The 8,726-nt window shown below is 42.5% G+C and overlaps 1 protein-coding gene across 1 annotated transcript in view; it reads left to right on the top strand.

The window, feature by feature from the left end:
• Positions 1 to 7,458: 7,458 nt before the first annotated feature.
• cdh7a (cadherin 7a) overlaps positions 7,459 to 8,726 on the top strand; it is a 53,560-nt gene continuing 52,292 nt past the window's right edge. The window contains exon 1 of the mRNA XM_081373712.1: positions 7,459 to 7,818. The gene's annotated coding sequence lies outside the window, so the exon portion shown is untranslated. The remainder of the gene's footprint in view (positions 7,819 to 8,726) is intronic.

Genomic DNA, 8,726 nt, shown 5'->3' with positions numbered 1-8,726 from the left:
ATATACCTGGCTGTCCTGGTTGGCTTTAGTGTTGTAAAACCCAGCTGTGCTGGGCTGGGATGGCACTTTTGGGTAATAATGTGTCAGGATTCTCCGGAAATAGTATTCCAGCAGTTAAAAGTGTTGGTCAACAAACAAAATTCTGTTTGTGTGTTGTATCTTTGATTAAAGCATGTGAATGACCATGACTTTTTTCTTCACAAAGAAGTGAATAGAAACCTTCGATGTCAGTCCATTTCACTTTTTCTTTTTTTTTTTTCTGTAAAAACTGGCCTTGATGAATTAAACTTTATCACTATAAACTAGGGATGTCAATTTACATAAATTCCCATAATCGATCATTGTCTAAATTAATGATCAATTAATCGATTTAATCGTTTAACCAACCTCTTAAATCTGAAGCGTTTTAAAGCTCAGAAGCTTGGCTTTACAGTAAATATAGGGAATAAGACCATCACTTAACAATTGCTTTTTAAATTTGCTGACATATTAGAAGTGCTCTATTTTCATAGGTTGAAAAAATAGCTGCTTTACATGAAGATAATATGATCTGTAAAATCATTGTAACAGATAGACTTATGTCATATATCATTGATAGGTTTCAACTAGCAGAGTTATAGTTAGAGACCAAACTATACCAAGTATTTGTATGAAAAAGCTCCGCTGACGCACATGCAAACAGTATACTCGTGATGCTTTTGCGCATACACCTGTAACTTTGCGAAACATTAGTAACCCATAGTAGATCACAAAGTACAGTATCTTTATTTAGAGCAGGTGGTCTCAAATGAGCCCAAACACAACCTAAGACAATGCATAGATCGCGGCGTGACATGCTGCTTTGCTAAAGCTATAGACCTTATGTACTGTAGCCCCACCCCTTTTCAGCGCTGCGCTCGTTGTGATCTGTCTTCCGATTTGTATTTCCACTGCATGCCATGAAGGCAAGATCTTATGGATTTATGAATGAACCGCTCATTTTACATTTTCTACTTTATGACATTCACTTCAAACATTAAAATGCTCACCCCTAAAAAATTCCACCAACTGCGGATCCGTTCCGGAACGGCGGCAGAGTCAATAGATTTCCATTAAAGTCAATGTGTGTATTTTCACTGACTGCAGAACGGCTGCTTTCCAACTCCGGTGATCCGCAGCCCTCCGGAGCAGATACGCAGAGCTTCTATTTTTGCCGGATACCGGAGAGCTCCCAGCAATTCAGCACTTATATTGCGCAATCATATGTGAATTTGCGAGATCTCGTGGGTCCTCGTGACTTAAGCTGTCAGTCATGGCCACAGCCGTTCCGCAACAAATCCGGACCTGCATTGAAGGACGGTCCACAGTTGATGGAAATCTGGGGTCATGATAACTTTTGTTAACTCTACAATAAGCAAATTCACTTCACTAGCTAATTACTCTTCGACAGCAATGCCATAGAAATATACAGAGCTAGCGAAAAAACGGAAGTTAATTTTTCCACGTGTCTGTTGCACATATTCTGGCATTAGCCGCACACACCTCAAAACTACTCACTTTAATGATGACCTGGCTAATCGACCATTGATAAGTTTTATTGATTAAATTCTTATCGACAATTAATCGATCGCCGATTTAATCGTTAGCATCCCTAGTACAAACAATTCTCTTATTCTAAAAATGTATGTCAGTTTATATGGATGCTTTTTTTGGATCTTTTATAGGTTGCTCAAGAGACAGAAAGTCGAGCGTGTGCCTTGAGAGTATGAATCGTGTTCTCCACAACACCACTTTACCTTTGAGGCAATCCTTAAAAAAACATTTCTTAGCTTCTATGCAACCTCACAGTGCTCTGTGCACTTGCTGGCTGTACTTGTTAAATTATGCACTTAAAGCAAATGTAATATCACAAGGCCGACACTTACTTGGATCGCAAACTCACCCACACTTTGACAATATCCTTTAGTATCAAGGGCAAGGTTCTATCTGTGAATGCCACGCACTGGCACAACTAAAACAACAACAACAACAACAAAAATTAACCCTTTTCTAAATATTCTGCCTTCCTTGGTTTAAACTAGCTCTGTTGCACCCTCACTTATGAACTAGAGATCTGGTTTACCATGCAGTTCTTCAAACAAATACTCTTCTCCTGCCTCAGCGCTTCTCAACTGTGGGATTAAATGCAAGAACATTGGACTCCGAGTAGCTCAGTGAAGCTCAGGGATCTAGCTGTCGCCAGTGTTCGTTAATCCAGGGCAATGTGACACTGCAGAGTGTCCTACTGTAATTGAGGAGTTGTTGCGTTTATGTAGTTTTGACTGGCTCAGCACTGCTGTTGAAAGCATAGGTCTATTGACGGTGACATAAGCCAGCAACAGTTAATTAACTTTTTCATAAAGTAATGCTCGCAGCTGGATTAGAGGACTCTCTTCAATATAAAGTTTCTCTTGTTTGTTTTAGGTCACAGAGGGATTGAGCCAAAGGAGCCTTGCAGCTATGTGACTTAAATCACACTGGAGTCGTGGATGATAGACACAAGCACACTTTATCATTGGGAGCTTTTTTGGACACGTCGTAATTCCATTAAAAAACTTGACTCTTTTCTTTCTCAATGTCAGAAAAAACAGGCATGCTATTACAAACGAAGGAAGATTGAAATTTCAATTATTACAAAAAAGTACTGTAAATCTTTCTCTCTTTTCGAAGAGAGGGCGGAAAGGACGAAATACAGCAGACTTCAGCATTTATGTAACGTTTCATTCAACCATGCCAATAAGCTTTATTCTAATGATATGCAATACAGCTCATGTCCAAATGTTCTTTTACAGAGTAGATACATTTTTAAGTTAATTAACACCCAATTTAAAAAGCTTGATCTGTATTCATATGGATCCAGGCCATACTGTACTTGCCCTTATGAAAATATACTATAATTATTGTGCAGTATCTATATTTTACCTGTATTACTTAAAATAAATAAATAAATAAAGATCATGCATTGACTGTTGTATCTTGCAGTATTTAAACTACAGGGTTTACAGTATATAATTTTACTGTATATAATTAAACAATATTCATGAAGGTTCATGAATTGACTGACTCTTTCTCGCTCTGTGTTTTTGTGTGTGCGCGTGGCCACTGATCACCACTTATTTGATCATCGGCGCCAGCTGCATCTGATCAGTCGTGCCTATTTATACTCATTGTCTTTCGTCTTTGTCAGATCGTTGTGGATGTTCCCAGTGTTTGTGTCTTGTCTCCTGGCTGTTTCTGAGTTTACGTGCTGGATTATTGGATCCTTCTGATCACTCTGCCTGCTTCCACGGAGGAGTTTGCCTTTGAGTTCCTGAGTTCGGTTCTGGATTCGGGTTGGATTCCTGGTCGCTCCTTCACCTTCCACGGAGGATCGGGTCCCTGCGCTACCAAGAGACTGTTTCCTGAAATTTCTTCATTTGTATCAGAGTTCTGTCACTTCTGTTTGGGTTACATACAGTATTGGGTTTATTACAAAGCTCTGGCATTCCCGGTCTGTCATGCGTTGGGTATAGTCTGGTTTGTTGTGAGCACATGGCTTGTCATGTTTTTCCTTGTGCCATGTGCTCTCCTGTCAATTGTCTAGCTCCTCCAATCTTGTTACCTGATTACTGATTCATTTGCCCCACCTGCCTTTCTCGTTACCCTCTTTTGTTTGCTTCCTATTTAGTCTCCCTATGTTGGCAGTCCTGTGCTGGTTCGTTGTCCATGTTCCCTCGTGTTCTTGTTTGATGCCATATGCCTGTTTTGTTTTCCCCTACAGGGAGTTTTGGTTTGTAGTTTTGTTAATAAAGATCCTGAGTTTCCTGCACATGAATCCTCGCTTCACTATTTACCATTCCGTGACAGAACGAACCAGCCAATAGAGGATTCAGCAGAAGAATGAGCATCTTCCTTTTCTCATCTCTCTGCCCCTCCGCTCAACAGAGCCAATGTGAAGGAGTTTGCTCACCAGTTTGTGTTTGTAGCGGTGGGGCTCAACATCAGAGACGCAGTGCTAAAGGACACATTCAACACCAGCTTTAATGAGCCTGTGGGAGATGGGAATGCTGGGGGTACTATCATTATCATTATAATATCACTATGGGCACCACCCCAGTGCCTCGCCCTGCCGGCGCTGCCCCAGCACCTCACCCTGCCAACACCACTCCAGCGCCTCGCCCTTTCCGCGCCGCCCCAGCGCCTCGCCCTGCCTGCGCTGCCCCTGCGTCTCGCCCTACCGGCTCCACCCATGCGACCTACCAAGCCAGTGCTTCTTCACGTCAGTTCTGCCGATCCAGAGACGGTTCACGTGACATGTCTGCCGATCCAGAGACGGGTCACGTCTGCCGATCCAGAGACTGTTCACGTCACATCTGCCAATCCAGTGTCTCCGGACAAGATGGCAGCCGCCGAGCCAGTGTCTCCGGACAAGATGGCCGCCGCCGATCCAGTGATTCCGGAAAAGATGGCCGCCACCGAGCCTGTGTCTCCGGACAAGATGGCCCCGCCGAGTCTGTGTCTCTGGACAAGATGGCCGCCGCCGAGCCTGTGTCTGTTCCTGTTTCTGAGCCGGTGTCTGTTCCCTTTTCTGAGCCGGGTTCTGTTCCCGTTTCTGAGCCGGTGTCTGTTCCCTTTTCTGAGCCGGGTTCTGTTCCCGTTTCTGAGCCGGTGTCTGTTCCTGTGCCTGCTCCACCCTGGTTGTCTCCGCCATGGCCGCCCGAAGGGCCTGCTCCGTCCTGGTCGCCTGCACAGCCTGCGCCGGCCTGGTCGCCCATACAGCCCTGGCAGCCTGAACTTTAGGGGGGGGGGGGGGGGGTAATGTCAGAGTTCCGTCACTTCTGTTTGGGTTACATCTTGGGTTGGTGACAGAGCTCTGGCATTCCCGGTCTGTCATGCGTTGGGTATAGTCTGGTTTGTTGTGAGCACATGGCTTTGCATGTTTTTACTTGTGCCATGTGCTCTCCTGTCAATTGTCTAGCCCCTCCCATCTTGTTACCTGATTATTGATTAATTTGCCCCACCTGCCTTTCCCCCACGGGGAGTTTTGGTTTGTAGTTTTGTTTTGTTTAATAAAGATCCTGAGATTCCTGCACATGAATCCTCGCTTCACTATTTACCATTCCGTGACAGTTTGACCGACTACTACAATTTTCACTTTGTCAAACACCTTTTTCACTCTCAATTGAATCCTCTATCTTACTGGGTGTGACCTAAAATAGAAGAAAGTAACTTTCTGACAAAAACCGGCTAGTTTGTATATTTCTTATAATCTAGAAGACCAACAAAAGTACCAGTAGTTCCAAAATAGACCAAAGCAAAAGAAATCCCCTCTCTGCTCAAAGCATCCTCTGCCGCAGCTCCACTCCATGTTTTCCATTTTACGCTCCGTTTACTTTTAAGAGAAACCAAGTGATCATGAGGCCATGGAAAAACGCACAAAGCCTTTCAACAACCAATCCTCCTGGCTACAGGGAAAAATTACACAGCTATGCTTCTGTTACAAGAGAGAAATTGGCAACACACTGTCTTTAAAAAAAAAAAAAAAAAACTCCTCACTCCAGGCAAATCCACTTCCTCTCAGCATTGCACGAATTAGCTGTGTCCCAGTTCGGAGGCTGCATCCTTCGAATGTCGTGAAGGTTGGACCAAGTGTTGTTAAATGAGACGGTCTAGCCTATGAAGAATAATTCTTGTCGCCTAGCAACTGTGACTGCCGGTAATGAGTGAAAGTAACGTTTGTACTAGAAATGTATCGGTATCGGCCCAATACTACGCTCGTTTCTTGTACTCATACTCAAAAAAATGCTCCAATACCAGGCAGCAACAGTGTTTGTGTCCAGACATAGAAACATCGATGACAACAGAGAGTATAATGGACATACTACTCTTTCGGCAATACTGTTTTCGCATGTTATATACTGTAAAAGGAAAGTATTTGATTTCGAATGCAGCGGTGGATCCTTCGTGTCCTAGCCTACCTAAAAAAAAATTCATTGTCATATATTATATTTCCTTCAGTTATTTTCATGCTTAATTAAGCCTGCTAAAATGTATTGTATGATCTTCTGTTACTTTCACTTTTCATTCTATTGCTCTATCCACAAGTATTGAACACCAAGAAGACAGACAAGCTGACTGATACAAACAGCAAAAGATCCCAGCTGCATCCGAAACTGAAGGCAGTTCTTGGCTGTCCAGTCACTTCTCAGGCAGTGTTTTGTTTATGAAGACACCGCTTAAGGAAAATGGAAAATGTCACGTGACATATATTACCATATATTTACCTCAGAAAAGCGATTCAATGACCATAACTAATTTATTTGGATTAAAAAAATAACTCTAGAGGGGAGCATTTTGATAAATATATGCACTATATTACATATTGATTATATTTTAAAGGCACACTGTGTAACTTTTCGCCACTAGAGGTCGTTTATTCAAAACAAATGCATAGCTTGATGACGCCTTGATTTCGTGGAATCATGGGAGTTTTTGTCTTCACCTCTACAGCCGGTGGAGAATACAATGGGACTGGGGCAGAAATCATATTCATGAATGACTGGTGCTTCCGCTTCTTCCGCTCATGCGTATGTGGGGTAACGCAGCGCTGTTTTATCATATTTAGTGTGTTGAAAGTTGTTATAATGCTACTCTGTGCGTTCGGTCGGTGTCTACTATATGAGACACTTGTTGCACACTGCAGTGAGCTAGATCAATTTTAGGCATGGAAAAAATGGTACTCGCGGTAAATCAAGATTTAAACAAAAATACTAACGGTTGAGCTGTATAACAATGATTAGTTTTCTGTCGATGAATGTATCCAACTGTTCTGTCGATGAACAGTTGCTCACCTGTCAAATAAAACACATAATATATTAAAGCGTCTTTGCTGTTTCCGGAAATCGAGGGTAACGTGAGTATAATGTCATTGATAGGCGATGCAGGCGATGATTAAAATTTGGATATTTTAATCCAAAAATCTTCCATAGTGTGCCTTTAACCTGTTCTTAAATATTTAATGTATTTTTGAATAAATTGGAGTGGAAACAGAATTATGTCAAAAGTTATTATTATTAAACTGCCTTAAATGCTCAATTTAAATGTTTGGAAATCAGTTGTAACCTATACCCACAGATGGGTTTCCTGTGTAGATCACACCATTAGTTGAGATATATGATTCTTAATTAGACTGAAAAAAAATAATAATTGTAAGTGCTTGAACCCACATTTCAGGAACACAGAATCACACTGACGAGATTTTAATTTAGTCCCTCTCTGCACTCTTGGGCCCCTCTGTGCCCCCCTAGAATCCTACAGTCGCCACGGCTCCTTGGATACGCTGACTGACATCGGCACCTCCCCTCAGTGCAACGTTTCCCTGATGAGCGATGCTCCTCTAGCACACTAACAGAGACTTGTCCATTTTGTCAGCCACTTTTCACTAGGGACAATAAGTTGCGCGTTACCACTTTTTTTCCCAGAGTTTGTGGGGACTGTGACTCCCGAGGCATGCTTCACGGATGGCCGACAGTGTTGTGGTCCCTTTGTGAGTTTCTCCACAGTGCTCTCCCCTGGCTGAGGTTCGCTGCAGCTGTGGCTTCTCAATAGGGCTTATTGTAGACGCGCGGAGTGTGAGCGAGCAGCGCAGTGATTGAGCGGAACGGAGGGAAAGACGCCTGTAGTGCAGGGATGCTCCTGAATATGTTTCCTTCACTCATTCGGGAAGAGCGCGTCTAGAGCGCCTGCGACGTGACGGAATCCTTCTGCATTTTCACAAGAACATTGACAATTTATCCGCGCGCGAAGGACCAAGAGGAAAAGGTGAGCGTGATTTTTGCAGCGTTTACTGAGGTGCAATACCGTACAGACTGAGTGTATTTGCGGTGCCCGTTAACATACTGCTACAAAATCATTATAGAATGACATCTAAAAGTTGAGAAGGGGCAGTATTTTTTGTTATTTTGTGTATTTATTTTTCAGAAAATGTCTGTTTTATTTAACGGATGGCAATGAAAGTATTGCATTTGCTATGGGGAAAAAATAATAAAAAGGAAAAATAAACGAAGCCTTTTTAAGTCAATACAATAGAATATCCACGCACTATGCAGTTTAAAATATTGTAGAACAGTGTGGTCTGCATCAAGATTTTAAGAGCCGCTTCTCAAAGTTTCTCTCACTGCCTGTGATGTTTTAATATTCAGCGCTTTTCCCTCAGGAGCATCTGTGATGTCCAAAAGTTAAGGTCTGGCAGTCAGCATTTTAATCGAGCCGCTGCGAAGTACAATTTCTCAGTCCTAAGAGCAATAGTTGGGACCTTGCCAGAGAGTCGCATTTGTGATGCAAATACTGTCGTCTGTAGTGTGACTGTGAAAGATTTATTTTTGATGGGAAAATTGCCCAATGTTAGTTACAGAGGTTGTTGTTTTTAATTTTATGTGTAGTATTATACCAAAACAAAAGCAGATATAACAGATACAGAGGTGCAGATTTTCCTCACACCTCCGTATCGATATCAAATACCTCTCTGTCAGGACGCCACTGCAATGCCAACAACAGCACGGAGGCTCGTAGTGGAAACTTCGCTTGTAATGTGAAGCTGGCGGTCGCTAGGTGGCGCGTTGAGTGAACTGTTTGTGAGGCCAACTTGATTTAGTTTATAGGCTGTCCAAAAATGAATTGTGGATTTGGGTGTGTGTTGGTCAGCAGGCCTATAAAATAATTTTCAGTGT

This window comes from Scardinius erythrophthalmus, assembly GCF_964197995.2.
Source record: "Scardinius erythrophthalmus genome assembly, chromosome: 9".
Classification (NCBI taxonomy): domain Eukaryota; kingdom Metazoa; phylum Chordata; class Actinopteri; order Cypriniformes; family Leuciscidae; genus Scardinius; species Scardinius erythrophthalmus.
Note: the sequence above shows the minus strand (reverse complement) of the source record. Positions and strands in the feature narration are given on the sequence as shown.